Source organism: Acinonyx jubatus, chromosome B1 (assembly GCF_027475565.1).
Source record: "Acinonyx jubatus isolate Ajub_Pintada_27869175 chromosome B1, VMU_Ajub_asm_v1.0, whole genome shotgun sequence".
Taxonomy (NCBI): domain Eukaryota; kingdom Metazoa; phylum Chordata; class Mammalia; order Carnivora; family Felidae; genus Acinonyx; species Acinonyx jubatus.
In genome coordinates, this window is record NC_069382.1 from 78,130,386 (window position 1) to 78,146,870 (window position 16,485).

General features: G+C 37.7%; 1 protein-coding gene and 1 pseudogene across 3 annotated transcripts in view; both read left to right on the plus strand.

Annotated features, from left to right (window-relative positions):
* TTC29 (tetratricopeptide repeat domain 29) overlaps positions 1 to 16,485 on the plus strand; it is a 658,543-nt gene that overhangs the window by 81,919 nt on the left and 560,139 nt on the right. The window lies entirely within an intron of this gene.
* LOC106983757 (calcyclin-binding protein-like) overlaps positions 5,867 to 16,485 on the plus strand; it is a 44,974-nt pseudogene continuing 34,355 nt past the window's right edge.

Here is a 16,485-nt window from a genome sequence, read left to right on the forward strand (position 1 = left end):
ACTAAGGCACTCTGGGCTTGAGAGCCTATACAACATCTACATCATGTTGCCTCACATTTGAAACAGTTTCATTTTAAGCTTCCTCATGTATAAAACTTCAAAAGTGACTATTTGCAAGATTATTCTCATCTATAGGTATAAACACAGAGGAAAAAAAAGACTGGAAGGATATAAATTAAAGATTTTAACAGCAGTTATCATTGAATATCGGGATTATTATAGCACAGGTGATTTTAATTTTACTTCTTGGTACTTCTGTAAATTTGTTGCAGTACGGATGACTGCCTGCATGTTCAGTAAAATAATACGTCTATTAATAAAAATAAGATTATTTGTGAACATATTTATGCTGAAAAGACTAGGTTGATAAAAGGACTCTTTTTTTTTTTCATTAACTCATTCAATACTTACTGGAGGAATGTACTAGGGATTACACTATGACTAAGGTTGTGGAGGTGAAGAAAACATTGCACCTACTCTGAAAGAAATTATTTATGGTGAGGATTGAGAGAGAGCGACAGGGAAAAATCTGTTGTAAGATGGCCGACAGGACTGATAGGGGAATCGCGGTCCCTGCCTGAAGCCTCCCCTTCTGGGTTCTTCTTCCCACCCTGCTTGCTGCTGGCACCAAATTACTACTAATGAGGAATGCGAAGTAACGGACTATAAATTGTCCCCTCTGCTTATGACTGGGACTCAGACCTCTGGAGAACGATCTCCTCTGAGCCCACCGGTGTAAAATAAACCTGCCTTCCAAGATCTCCCAGTGCTGCTTGGTTCTTCTGCCGGGTGATCCAGACCAGTTTCTGTAACAATAAATGGACAGTTATGATACAGCATTCTAAGAACTACCAGCTTGAGCACAAAGTAAGAAATGTATATGAGACACAACCCAGTTTTGAGGAATTGGTGAATGCTGAGATCTGAGAGTGGAGGAATGTGGGGAGAGGAAAGGAAAGTGCATCTAGCTAGAAATACCAGCATGTGCCGAGGTCCTGATATATGTGTGTGTGTGTGTGTGTGTGTGTGTATACATATATATACGTGTGTGTGTATACGTACGTGTATATATATACATATATATGTATATATGTATATACACATGTATATGTATATATGTACACACACATATACGTACATATGTACATATATGTATATATGTGTGTATGTATATATACGTGTATGTATACACACACACACACACTCAAGGAATTGAATGCTACTGTTTGGCTAAAAATCAAATAAATTATTTGGAGTGGTCAGAGAAAAAACAGGAAAGCAGGTTTAATTGTAAGAATCTAACTGGTGATTTTGGCAAGAATGAATTCAGTAGAATTTGAAGGCAAATGAAACTTTGAAACATGATGTTATAGAGGAGGGAGTTTATCCATTTTAAAGGAGGATTTTGAGGGAAGGCCATGTGACGATGGTGACAATTCAATGGCCATGTGGCAATTCAACAGTTTTTGAATCGGCATGAATATTCGCACAAAACAGATGTAGAAACTAAGATAATAAGACCAAAATCCCACAGGCAGCATTTTCAACAAAACTAGATGACCAGAGAGCCCCAAACTCCAAAATATGGCAAAACACGGCTATGCTTAAAAGTGCAGAAGGAAACTGAGAGCTAGGAACTTTTGAAATCAATAACAAATGCTCACCCTTGAAAGAAAGGGGCTCCCCTCACAAGTGGGAGGGAACTCAGGCAATCTGGGAAAACCAGCTTAAACTGGGAGTTTGGACTTTGTAAGTCCCAATGTGTGTGTGAGTTCAGGGAGACAAAAAACTTGACATTGCTGTCAGCCTGTGAAGGCTTGAAACCTGCCAAAGTTCCTTTCCAGAACAAAACCCTGTTGAAAAGGTGCTGTAGGAAGTAGAACCAAACTGATACTAAAGACAGAAAAAGACTCCAATGAGAGTAGGAAGAGAGAAAGGAAAGCAGATTTCAGAAAGAACTGTGGACATATGTGGAATTATCAGTCATTAATGATAGAACTGTGGGCCCTGTAACCACAAAACTAAGAAAGCTTTTTTGGTTCACCCTACTCCCCTAATGAGGGGGCTCCCCCTGGGAGCTCAGGAATACTTATTGTGCTTAAACATGAACAACACAAATGACTGTGGTTAAGTCCTACACAAACTACTGTAAGAAAAAAAAAGAGAATAATGAGTAGAGTAGTATTCCCAAGGACATTGTAGATAAAAACCGTATCTATAATATTTAAAATAAAGTTAAAATAAAGTTCTACTTCTGGACGTGCTTTTCCATATTCCTCCTGGTAAGTACAGCTAAAAATCTTGGACCTTATATATAAAATAAACATTAAAAGCCACTGAAAGATGGAGAGCAAAAGGCAGACTTACTTGGGAACTTGGGAATTGAGAATTGGATCTGAAAAGCCAGCAACCTAGAAATGCTACTGAATGCAGACAGAGTCCCATAAAAGCAGGATCTTTCTATCCAAAATTCCAGGAAAGGGGTCGTCTAGGAAATCAGACGACTTTTAGACATTAACTGCTCTCTATTCCAGTCCAACACCATACAAAAACTATGGTTCCCTGCCGCCCACACCAGCAAAGGTGGAATGGGGGGAGCTTACAGTTTCATCTTGACAAGGCTAGAACAGGGTAGCCCATCAATCCCACCGGAGTGGTGTCAGAGAAGTAGGGACTTTTATCCTGTCAGACTTATGATAAAGCCCCGTGGTGTCAGTGGAGACCGCACAGAGAGCTGGATCTCCCACCCTAGAAGCTGGTGATGAGGAGACTCTCCCCACTGCAGGTGTCAGTTGAGGCTAAGTGGAAACTTAGACTTCTGCCTCCACCTGGCAGAAATGCAGCAGTGCCAACTTTCCCTTGACCTTCCTGAGAAGTTTTAGAGGAAAAAAATTACCTAAAACAGAAGATTTAATAAAATACAGTTCTAGGGGCACCTGGGGGCTCAGTTGGTTAAGTGTCCATCTGACTTGGATCATGATCTCACGGGTGTGGTTTGAGCCCTGCATTGGGCTCTGTGTTGACAGCTTGGAGCCTGGAGCCTGCTTCAGATTCTGTGTCTTCCTCTCTCTCTTTGCTCCTTCCCTGCTTGCACTTTGGCTCTGTCTCTCTCAAAAAATAAATAGATAAATAAAAATATATATACACAAAGTTTTACAACACAGTAGGAAAATGTTTAAGTTCTTAATTCAAAATCACCCATCATACCAAGAACTAGAAAGTTCTCAAACTGAATGAAAAAGACAATCAATAGATGTCAACACCAAGATGACAGAATGTTAGATTATCTGACAAAGATTTTAAAGCAGCTACAGTAAAAATGCTAAAACAAGCAATTATGAACATTCTTGAAACCAATGAAAAAGTGAAAAGCCTCAGTAAAGAGCTAGAATGTCTCAGCAAAGAAATATAAGATATAAAGGAGAATCAAAGGGAAATTTAGAACTAAAAAATTCAATAACCAAAATAAAAAGTTCAGTGGATGGATTCAACAGCAGAATGGATGGGACAGAGGAAAGAATCAGTAAACTAGAAGAAAAAAAGAAATGGCCCAGTGTAAACAACAGAGAAAAATGAAACTTAATTTTTCCCAGCTTTATTGAGATATGATTGACAATTAAAAATTGAATATATTTAAGGTGTGCAGTGTAGTGTGGTGTTTTGATATAAGTACGTCGTGTAATCATTACCACAATGATTAACATATTTATCATCTTACATAGTTAACTGTGTGTGTGTGTGTGGGGGGGTAAGAACAAGTAAGATGTACTCTCAGTAAATTTCAAGTGTAGAATACATTATTATTAGCTGTACTGCCATGATGTACATTGGATTTCTAGAACTTATTTCTCTTATAACCGAAAGGTTATATCCTTTGACCAACATCTCTTTCCCTCTCTTGCCCCCAGCCCCTAGCAACCACTATTCAACTGTTCTCTAAGTTTGACTTTTAAAACTTCCACATAAGTGATACCATGCAATATTTATTTTTCTGTGTTTGGCTTATTTCACTTAGTAATACCCTCTAAATTCATCCACATTGTTGTACATTGCAGAATTTCCTTCTTTTTTGAGGATGAATAGCAGTGTGTGTGTGTGTGTGTGTGTGTGTGTGTGTGTACCATGAATTCATTGATGGGTATTTAGTTTGTTTCTATATATTAGCTATCAAGAATAATGTTGCAATGAGCATGGAGGTAGAAATATCTCCTTGAGATCCTGTTTTCATTTTTTATTTTTTTAATTAAAAATTTGTTTTAATGTTTATTTAGTTTTTAGAGAGAGAGAGACAGAGCCTGAGCAGGGGAGGGGCAGAGAGAGACAGTGAGACACAGAATCAGAAGCATGCTCCAGGCTCTGAGTTGTCAGCACAGAGCCCGATGCGGGGCTTGATCTCACGAATGATGAGATCATGACCTGAGCTGAAGTCAGACGCTCAACCAGCTGAGCCACCCAGGCTATTGTTGCCTTTGCTTTTGGTGTCATTTTTAAGAAATCACTGCCAAGACCAATGTCAAGGAGCTTATTCCCTGTTTTCTTTATCCTGCTTGATCAAGTTACTTTTGAAGCTCTTTGCTATGGTCTGGGTGTTTGTCACCCACCCCCCATTCATATGTTGAAATCTTAGTGCCCAATGTAATGATATTATGAGGTAGGATCTTAAAAAGGTAAGTAGTAGGCCATGAGGGTGAAACCATTATGGATGGAATTAATGCCCTTATAAAAGAGGGTCCAGAGAGCTACCTTGCCCCTTCCACCATGTGAGGACACAGCGAGAAGTCAGCAGTCTGGAAGAAGGCCTTCTCTAGAACCAACTATGTTGGCACTATAATCTTGGACTTTCAGCCTCCAGATATGTGAGAAATAAATTACTGTTATTAATAAGCTATCCAGTCTATAATGTTTTGTTATAGTTGTCCAAACAGAACAAGACATTCTATATCGCATTTTTCATTTTATTCTTCAGCTTCATAATTTTTGTTTGGTTTATTTTTATGATTTCTTATTTATTTCTTTGTTGAATGTCTCATCTTGTTCATGTCTTATGTTCTTGAGTTTGTTGAGTTGTCTGTGTTCTCTTAAATCTTACTGAGTTCCTTATGATAATTATCTGGAAATTCTTTTTCAAGTAACTTGTAGATCTCCATTTCTTTGGAGTAAGTTACTGGAAAATTATTGTGTCTCTTTGGTGGTATCATATTTCCTTGGCGGTATCATATTTCCTTTCCTTGCTTTTCCATGTTTCTGGTGACCTTGTGTTAATATATGATTTGAGGGTGCAGTCACCTCTCCCAGCCTTTTTGGAATGGCTTTGGTGGGAAAAACTAGGAGTTGCTGCAAGCATGCTGTCCAGATAGACTGTAGAGTCTCTGGTTCCATTGTGAGAGGTGAAGTCTCCATGTAGCTCTGACAGTTGAGAATGACAGAGGTTCAAAACTGAAGAGGTCCTTGATGGTCAATGTACATGTCTTCAGCAGTAGTTGTGGCTAGGACTGAGGGGTCCTTGGTGGCAAAGTCTACTAGGTTCTTCCTGTTCCCCTCCCCCTCCCCATGGGAGGAAGTTCTAACCAAGGAGATTCCTCTTGGCATTGGGTCCTGTACAGAAGGTACTCTTTATTTTTTATTTTTATTATTATTATTTTTTTTAATTTTTTTTTCAACGTTTATTTATTTTTGGGACAGAGAGAGACAGAGCATGAACGGGGGAGGGGCAGAGAGAGAGGGAGACACAGAATCGGAAACAGGCTCCAGGCTCTGGCCATCAGCCCAGAGCCCCACGCGGGGCTCGGACTCCTGGACCGCGAGATCATGACCTGGCTGAAGTCGGACGCTTAACCGACTGCGCCACCTAGGCACCCTGTTTTTATTATTTTAAGTAGGCTTCACCCCAGCATGGAGCCCAGCATGGGGCCTGAACTCATGACCCTGAGATTAAGACCTGAGCTGAGATCAAGAGTCAGATGCTTAACTGACTGAGCCACCCAGGTGCCCCCAGAAAGTGCATTTTAAAAAACGGACTAGGAAAAAAATAAAACACAAAAAGGACCAGAGCCTTAGGGACCTGTGTGACTAAAAGAAAAGATTTCTGTCACCAGAGTCCCAGAAGGAAAGGAGAAAGAGGGTGGAGTTAAAAAAATATTCAAAGACTAATGGATAATAATAATAATAATAATAATAATAATAATAATAATAATGATAATAATAGCTGAAGACTTCCCAAATTTGTTGAGTGGCATAAATCTACAGATTCGAGAAGCTGAATGATTCCAAACAGGATAAACCTAAACAAATCTATGGCAAGTTACATCATATTAAAATTCTGAATACTAAAAAGAAAGCAGTTTGAAGCACCAGAGAAAAATTTCAAACGATTCTGGATTTTGACTAGAAACAATGGATTCCAAAAGTAAGTAATATGGATTCCATATTATCAGATGCTGAAAGAAAGAACTGCCAACCCAGAATTCTTTTTTTCAGGAATGAAGGGGAAATCAAGACATTCTCAGATGAAGGAAAACTAAGAATTTGTCATCAGCAGAACTATCTTAAAATGGAAGTTCTCTGAACAGAAACAATATGATAAAAGAATGAACCTTAGAAAGTCAGGAAGTAAGAACACAGTTAAAATATGAGTAAATAAAATAGACTTTCCTTCTGTTGTTAAATTTTCTAAATTATGTATGGTGGTTAAAACAAAAATTATGACACCCATGTGGTTCTATGTGAATGTAGAAGAATTGCTTAGGATAATTATTTTGTAAATGGAGAAGAGTGAAGGGACATAATGGAAGGTAAGGCATCTATACTTCAGACAAAGAAGTGATGATATCCACGGATTGTAATTTTATGTATTATAAATATGTATATAAAATAACATACATGCATACATAATTAATGTAATATCTAGATAATATCTCTGGATAATTACATAGCTAGATAGATAATATAATAGTGGGGCACCTGGGTGGTACAGCCGGTGAAGCATCTGACTTGGCTCAGGTCATGATCTCACAGCTCATGAGTTTGAGCCCTGAGTCGGGCTCTGTGCTGACAGTTCAGAGCCTGGAGCCTGCTTTGGACTCTGTGTCTCCCTCTCTCTCTGCCCCTTCCCTTCCCCCACCAAATAAATAAACATTAAAAAAATTCAAAAAAAAAGATAATGTAATAGAGCAACCACTAAAAAAAACTGTACAAAGAGATATTTTAAAAAGTATAGGTAATTCAAAATGTATTCTTAAAAAATGTTTAAGTAGTAGACAGGAAAGTAGAAACAAGAAAATGGAGAGGAAAAAAAACAAAGAAAATAAACAGAGAAGAAATATTTAAGTGACAGATTTAAGCCCTAGCAATAATTATATTAAGTATAAATGGCCTAATAGGTCAATTAAATGAAAAGGATTGACTGATTGGATTAACAAACATGACCCAACTATATTCTATTAGAAATTCAATTATAACCATATATGCAGATGGAAAGTAAAAAGATAGAAAAAAACATATCATGCAAGCATTTATCAAAGGAAAGCCAAATGGCTGCATTAATATCAAGTAAATTTGACTTTGGAACAAAGAAAAATATTAGAGACAGAAAAGGATATTATATAATGAGAAAAAAGCCAATTCACCAAGAAGAAGCCAAAACCCAAGGTATCATTAAGGATACATTCTTTTCTGGGACACCTGGGTGGCTCAGTCAGTTGAGCATCTGACTGTTGGTTTTGGCTCAGGTCATGGTCTTGTGGTTCACAGCATCAAGTTCTCTGTTGGGGTCTGTGCTGACAGCATGGAGCCTGCATGGGATTCTCTCTCCTCTCTCTTTCTGCCCCTTCTCTGCTTGTGCATGCACTCTCTCTCTCAAAATAAATAAACTTAAAGAAAATGGCTTTAGAAAAAAAGAAAAAAAATATTTTCTTTTCTGTCATCCTACACATCTAATGCATCCTGTTTATTATATCTCCAAGATACATGTTAAATATATTGATTTTTCTTCATTTTTTCTAGAATCACTTATGTCCAAAATGCCATCATCTCCTACCGAGATTTCTACACTATCCTCTTTATTGACCTCCTTGTTTACACTCTTCTCCTACAAGAATTAGAGGAAGCTTTTAAAATTGTAAATCAACTTGTAATTTTTCTGTTTAAATGGCTTTTCATAAAATTCGAATATAATAAAATATTTCAGTAGCATAAAATCCCAACCCCTTTCCAGGTCCAAAAAGCCCTATGCAATTGGATCTCTCCCTAACTTTCCAAACCCTATTTCCTACTTCTCTCCTATCTTCTCATTACACTTTATCCATAGTGGTATCCTTTTTAGGCTAAATAAGTGATTAATAGAATGGGAGAAAAGATAGAAGTATTTTGGGGTATTTTGAGTATTTTGAGATAGGTGAACAAGTAAAGTGAGAGGGCAGAGGAACAAAACATGAAAACTAGGAGATTATGGTGGTGGGGAGAGATGTTTGCAATTCATATTTTTTTGTCATGGGGCAGTGTTAGGTGAAAACAAGTTTCAAGAGTGTTGCCTATATGTGGATGGTGACTCATGAGGAGTGCTATTGAGAAGTTATTGGAATTGAGGATGTTAATAAAAACAGAGGCTAGAGTGTGGGATGCGTTAACTACATGGACATTGCTTTTTCCCAGTATGATGACAGGAAATGGAGTAAAGAAAAAAAATGATGGGTACTCATGAAAATGAAGTTTATGGTTGGTATCTTTACACCAAAGGTTTTTCTGCCTATAGAATTGAGAGATATCATTCAAATTAGTGAATGGTCTCTAAAAACAAAACAAAAAAAGTCTGGAGAAATATTGATCAAGTCTGAGTTTCCAACTCTTCTGTTTTAAGATTTGATGCAGGTCATGCCCTGCTGTTAGCACTACCCTTCAATTGTCTTTTATTCAATGTTCATTGTTTGCATTCTGAGATAGGTGCTTTGGGGGATAATAAAATAGTCCCTGATTCTAAGGATCTAGATGTCCTAGATCAGGGAGGGTGCCAGCACGCTTGGGTGAGGACCCTCCTAAGTTTGCAAACATCTCAGACTTCTTATTGTATCCTTACATGGCAGAAGGGGTTGGATAGCTTTGTGTGGTCACTTTTATAAGAGCACTAATCCCATTCATGAAGTCTCTGCCCTTATGACCTAATTATCTCCTAAAGGTCCCACTTCCTACTTACTAATACCATCACCTTGGGGTTTGGATTTCAATATATGAGTTTTGGGAGGGATTCAGATCATAGCACCACTCTATTTTCTGTTTGTATGAATTTGGCTATCCTGGGTATTTCATATAAATGAAATAAAAATAGGTGACCTCTTGAGGCTTCTTTCACTTAGCATAATATTTTCAAGATTCATCCATGTTGTATATGAACCAGTACTTCATTCCTTTTTATGGCTAATAACATTTCATTGTATGGACTGGTAAGGTAGGATTTATTTCTGCTGGTTTACAATTTGTTTTCTACATGTTTTATGCATTTTTTTATTCCTTTATTCTTCCTTTACTGTTTTTTGGTTAAATAGGTGTCTTCTAGTGTACCATTTTAATTCTCTTTTCATTTATTTTACTATTCTTTTGAGTTAGTTCCTTTGGTATTGCCCTGAGAATTACAATTAACACATGTAACAATCTAGTTTGGATCAATACTAACTTAATTACAGTAGCATGTCACAATTTTGTTCCTGTCTAATTGTGACCCCTTCCCCTTATTTGTACTACTATTTTTATCCAGATTACATCTTTTTACACTGTGTGCCTCTCAACACAGATTTACAATTGTTACTTTATGCAGTTTTCTTTTAAATCATACATTAGAAAAAAAGCTAAAAACAAGAAGATTGTACTTTTATATTTATCTATGTAATTACCTTTACCAGTATTCTTTCTTTCTTCATGTGGATTTGAGTTACTCTCTCATGTCTTTTAATTTCAGCTTGAAGGACTCTAGTATTTGCAAGTAATGAATTCTTTTTTTTTAAATTTTTTTAATGTTATTTCTGAGAGACAGAGAGAGACAGAGCACGAGCAGGGGAGGGGCAGAGAGAGAGGGAGACACAGAATCTGAGTCAGGCCCCAGGCTCTGAGCTGTCGGCACAGAGCCCAATGCAGGGCTTGAACCCATGAGTTGTGACATCATGACCTGAGCTGAAGTCACACACCCAACCGACTGAGCCACCCAGGCACTCTGCAAGTAATGAATTCTTTTAGCTTTTCTTCACCTGGAAATGTATAATATCTCCTTTAGTTTTGAAGGATAGTTTTGCTGGGTGTAGGTTTCTTGGTTGGCAGTCTTTCTTTGAGCACTTAAAAAATATTTTTTTTTAATGTTTATTTTTGAGAGAGAGAGAGGAACAGAGTGCAAGGGTTAGAGAGAGAGGGAGACACAGAATCTGAATCAGGCTCCAGGCTCTGAGCTGTCAGTACAGTGCCTGAAGTGGGGTTCCAACTCACAGACCAGGAGATAATGACCTGAGCTGAAGTCAGACACTTAACCAACTGAGCCACCCAGGTGCCCCGTTTCTTTGAGCACTTTTAATATGTCATTCCCATTGTCTTCTGGTCTTCATGGTTTCTGATAATTGGCTGTGAATATTACTGGTATTGTTTGTATGTGATTAGCAATTTTGCTCTTGCTCTTTTCAAGATTTTCTCTTTCTTTATCTCTTTCAACAAGTTGATTGTGATATGTGATATGTGATATGTGTGATATGTGATATGTGATTCTTTGAGTTTATCCTGCTTGGATGTCATTGAGCTTCTTGTAAGAGTAGATTTTTAATCATGTTTATGAGATTTTTACCATTATTTTTCAAATAATCTTCCCTCCCCTTTCTTTTTCTCCTTTCCTTATTGGTTTCCTGATATATATATGTTGATATACTTGATATTGTCTCCTAAGCTTCTGAGGCTCTGTTCATTTTTCCTCTTTTATTTATTTTTATTTTTTATTATTTTTATTCCTGTTCCTCATACTGAATAATCTCAACCAACTATATTCAAGTTTGCTGATTTTTTTCTTCCCCCTTGGTCAAATTTGCTGCTGAGTCTCATTAGGAAATATTTCATTTCAATTATTGTATCCTTTTTTTAACAGTTTATTTATTTTAATAGAAGGAGAGGCAGAGAGAGACAGAGAGAGAGAATTCCAAGTAGGCTCTGCACTGTCAGCACAGAGCCTGACATGGTGCTTGATCTCATGAACTGTGAGATCATGACCTGAGCCAAAACCAAGAGTCAGGCGCTTAACCCAATAAGCCACTCAGGTGCCCCAATTATTATATCCTTAACTCTAGAATTTGTGTGGGTGTATGTTTAAAATAATTTCTTTATTTTTAGTTCTACTTTGTGTTTGGTGACATCATTCTTTTACTTTCCTTTGTTCTTCAAGCATATTTTTCTTTACTTGTTTGAACATAATTCAAATAACTTCCTAAAAGTCATTATGTAGTAAGTCCAGTGTCTGGTCTTCCTTGGGGACAATATTTTTGTTGATTGCTTCCTTTCCTGTGTATAGGCCCTATTTTCTTGTTTCTTTTCTCATCTAGTAATTTTTTTTGAAAACTGTACATTTGTTAAGATTTTATTTTTTTAATTTTTAAATTTTTTAATTTTTTTATTAAAAAATTTAAGTTTACAGATTTATTTTGAGAGAGAGTGAGCATGAATGAGGAAGGAGCAGAGAGTGAGGGAGAGAGAGAATCAGAAGCAGGCTCTGTGCACTGTCAGTGTGGGCCCTGATCTCAGGAACCTTGAGATCATGACCTGAGATGAAGTCAAGAGTCCACTGCTTAACTGACTGAGCCTCTCAGGCACTCCAAGATTTTATTTTAACATAATCTCTATACTGAATGTGGAGCTTGAACTCAAAACAGATTATGAGTCACATGCTGTACTAAGCCAGCCAGGTGCCCTGAAAACTATATTTTAAATATATAATATGGTTACTCTAGGAATTAGATTCTCCTCCTTCCCCATGGTTGTTTATTTTCTTAGTGTCTTTTCTGAACTAATTCTATAAAGTCTGTATTTTTTGTCATGTATGGTCACTAAAGTATTTGGTTACCTTAATAGTCACCTAATGATTAGACAGAATTTTTTTTTTTTTTATTTTAGAGAAAGAGTGAATAGGGGAGGGACAGAAGGAGAGAGAGAATCTTTTTTTTTTTTTTTAATTTATTTTTGAGAGAGAGAGCGTGAGCAGGGGATGGGCAAAGAGAGAGACACAGAATCTGAAGCAGGCTCTAGGCTTTAAGACCTTCTCAGATCTTTCCTGAGCATGTTACAGTGTTGGATATATACATAGCCCTATGCATTGTGTGGGCTTCTAGATTCTCAGAAATATGTTGGGAGATTTTCAGTGCCCCTATGGGCATCTTGTCCCCCAGCATTTCATTTTGTTTATTAAAACTGTTATCCATTGCTTCATACAGCCATAAAGTTAATTAATTCTCTCTAATTGTTTTTGACAGAAACTCCTAGGGAAAAAGTTTGTACACTGAGTTAGCTCTGAGTCAGGAAAAAAAACACAACCTTGAGTGTGGAGATTTCCATGGAACCATGAGACAGGGCAAATAATGACAATGCTCAGGAAATGAGGCTTTAAAGGAGTTCCACTCTCGTTTTCCCCCCTCTGGTGGCTATCAGGCTATTGGTCTGTGCTGTGATTGCAGGTTGTCGGTTTTCACCATGATTGCAGGCTTTGGTTTTTAAAGCTGTCTCAGAGCTACAGAGAGGAAGATCAGAATAGGACAGGAAAAAATGCTTCAAAGGATATTCTTTTTTTTTTTAACTAAAATTCAGCATTTTTTCTTGAATAAAATGCACCCTGGATTGCTGTAGACCTTTGGTTAATTTCCAGAATTCCAAAAAAGTTGATTCTGACAATTTTTGCTATTTTTTTATTGTTACTTTTATGGGGGAGAGAATTTTATGCTACTGTGCTATATTATTTTATGCTTTACTGTGCTATTTTTGCTGATATCATCCTTCCAAAGATCTTATTGTATAGACTATATAACATGCTCTGATTGGTGTTCATTTGAAAATCTACATGTAACATATTACATTCTCTAAGATTATTTTCTTCAGCTGATTCTTTAAGACACAGAGTCAGGGGGCCACTTAGTTAAGCATCCAACTTCAGCTCAGGTCATGATCTCACGGTCCATGAGTTCGAACCCTGTGTCGGGCTCTGTGCTGGCAGCTTGGAGCCTGGAGCCTGCTTCAGATTCTGTGTCTCCCTCTCTCACTGCCCTTCCCACACTTGCACTCTGTCTCTCTCTCAAAAATAAACATTAAAAAAAAAAAAGACAAAGAGTCAGAAGAATGCAGTTATTGGGAAATGTGTGCTATGTCCATAATGACCAATAAGATGTAGAAGACTACTGAAAGAAAATTGTATGTTTTTATTCAGTTTTCAAAAGTAAAGTGAATGAATGTCTGGAAAACTATTTCAAGCAGTTCTGGTTTCTATTTGTTACGAAGTCAATAATGGTAGTAGAGATATGCACATAATATAAAATTAGAGCCTTTTAAGAAAAAGGCTGCAGAAAAGAAAATTTATCTTTGATTAATGAGTTTATAGAAGTTGTTTTCTCAAAGGCTAATACAGGCTAAAAATATAAACAGAAGTGAAAGTTATATTAAAAATTTCCTGCCTTTTGTTGTCATTGCTTTAAGAAAACTGAACAGAGCGGTAGCAATGAATTAAAATTTAGAAATTGCTTCATACCTGAATATAAAATATGGCAAAATTTAGATTTAGTAGGATTTGGCCCAGTTTGATACATTGTTTAATCAGAAGAACCATGATTTGACCAAGAGTATGATGGAATACCTGTTTCTACACATTTTTTTCCATTAGCAGGCCAAGATTTTATGGGCTATAAGTTGAATAAAAATTAGAAATTACTTTATTGCTAATTAAAAGGAGATATTCAAATCTAGGTCCAATACTTTAGCAATGATCCAGGCCCCTGACAAGATTTGACTTTCCCCAAGAATCATAGGAAATTGTGATGTTCTAAGTCTGACTCTGTGATCTAAATCTGAACTGCTTTTAGTTGTTGAAAATGAATTTTGGCCTTTTTGTTTAATTTTGGTCAGCTGTGTCTTGTATTATTTTATGTATGCATGCATGCATTTTGAGAGGCAAAAATTGGCAAGATTTTTAAGTTTCTACTTTTTGTTACAATTAGACCCCTCAACTTAAGAGTTCTAAAATAAATTAATGTTAGCATGAAGGATGAAAATGTAGCAGGTCACATGCACTTAAAGTTTATTATGCTAGGTTGGGTATGGTTGAAATTATCCATTAAAAAGTAAAACAAAGAAGACTACACTGTGCATGGTGCCTCCCACTTGGAGGACTAGGGAAGATATACATGGACAAGGCTGGTGGCAGTGAAGACATCAAAGGAATGGAAGAATGGAAGAGAGATGTTTAAGAAGGTGAAAGCCCAACATTTGTAATCTCTTTTTTCTTTGCCTAATATAGTTCACCTAGATCGTAAAATTTTATGGCTTTCTGCCATAAAGGTAAAACAACAACAACAACAACAACAACAACAACAACAACAAAACACCACCCAAACCACAAAACCCTCTTTAAGTTATAGGTGGTTTTGAGAATACTAGTTGCTGTTTTGGGTCAAGAGTGATCAAATAGAGCTCTATGTTGCCAATGTTCTTTGAAGGTGGTGAAGCTGTCAAATGTTTACTTGATGTCTCTGGACCACTTTAAGTTAGGAAGCCCAGGTATATGACACAGGAGAAGAAAAGAAGTTGTCATTGGAGTATATACAAGCTTTTGCAGGCAGGGGAAATTCAGACCTGACCTTGAATAGCTCCAGAGAGTGGTGTTTTAAAAACATCTTGAAGGTTGAAGGGCGCCTGGGTGGCTCAGTCAGTTGAGTGCCCGACTCTTGATTTCAGGTCAAGTCATGATCTTACGGTTAGTCAGATTGTGCCCCGCATTGGGCTCTGTGCTGACAGCGTGGAGCCTGTCTTCCTCTCACCTTTTACCCCTCCCCCACTCATTCTCTCTCTCCCCCCAAAATAAATAAACTTAAAAAAATTGTTTGAAAACATCCTGAAGGTTGATATATAAGAAAAGGAAACTTGGCAGAAGTTATTAGAAGTTTTGGATCCATAAAAAAGACTGGTAGAGGGAAATTTATGCAACTGGGTGTGTGTGTTTCCTGGTTGGGAATTTTTATAACTAGGGATAAAGCCATTTTACCTTTATTTGAAGGTAGACTGGGGGCCCAGAATGAAAGAAGATACCAGGAGAGAAATAATTTTAACTGTATTCCTGAGATAGAGAGGATCGTCCCTGTCTTCCTCTGTTCATTCCTTCATTCCTTCCCTTTCCCTCCCTCCCTCCCTCTTTCCTTCCCCTGTTTCCTCTCTTTTTCCTTCTTTCAACTTGTTGAGCACATGCTGTCCTAGTGATGTACTTATACATAACTTACTATCATCCAGTATGTGTTTACTACTATGGTAGATGTTTCAGAGTGCAGTAGGAGGGACTATGCGTGACTGGGGAATGTACTGTTACATGAAAAAAGGACGGGGTTTGGAGTCAGAAAAATCTGGGTGACATTTAGATTCTACATCTTCCTAGTTATGTAGCCTTTAATGAGTTATCTCTAACATTTTTTATCTGTTCATTTTGGAACATCAGTATTTATTGAGTACTTACTATATACACAGTACAGGATGCATATTATTTTAGTTGATCTTTACAAGAGCACTGTGAAAAAGAAATTTTATCCTCTTTTTTCTGATAAAGAAATGGAGGAGGAAGTTCTGTCCCTTCTCCAAGGACACACAGCTGTTTTATTATTAAAATACGGTAAGGCCAACAGATCAAATGATGATTGCTGTTGAAAGCATAGTTCCTTATACTCACAGATCCCAAGAGGAAGGGGCCCACCACACCAGGGCAGGGGTGGGGATAGGGTGGTGGGGCACCTGGGGAAGCACTGGAGTCAGTCAGGAGATGGAGGGAAAGGAGGAAACTGTAGGCAAGAGCCTTTCTTGCCATTTCCATCAGAGAAACAGTAGAGGCAGGCAAAACAGGTTTAGGATTGGCTAGTTTGAGTAATTCTAGTGGGCTTTGGACTTTGTGTGCTGCTCTGAGTTGTTTTGGTACCTGGCCCTGGGAATGATTAGGGAGTGGTTAAGGGTGTGGACCCTGGGTGGTTGGTTTGCATTTGAAAAGCATACTGTTGTTTACTGTCTCTAGGAATTGGCTAACCTTGGGAAGGAGGGGCACCTGGGTGGCTCAGTCAGTTAGGTGTCCAGCTTCCGCTCAGGTCATGATCTCATGGTCCATGAGTTTGAGCCCTGGGTTGGCCTCTGTGCTGACAGCTTGGAGCCTAGCGCCTGCTTCAGAATCTGTATCTCCCTCTCTCTCTGCCCCTACCCTGCTTATGCTCTATCTGTCTCTCAAAAAAAAAAAAAACATTA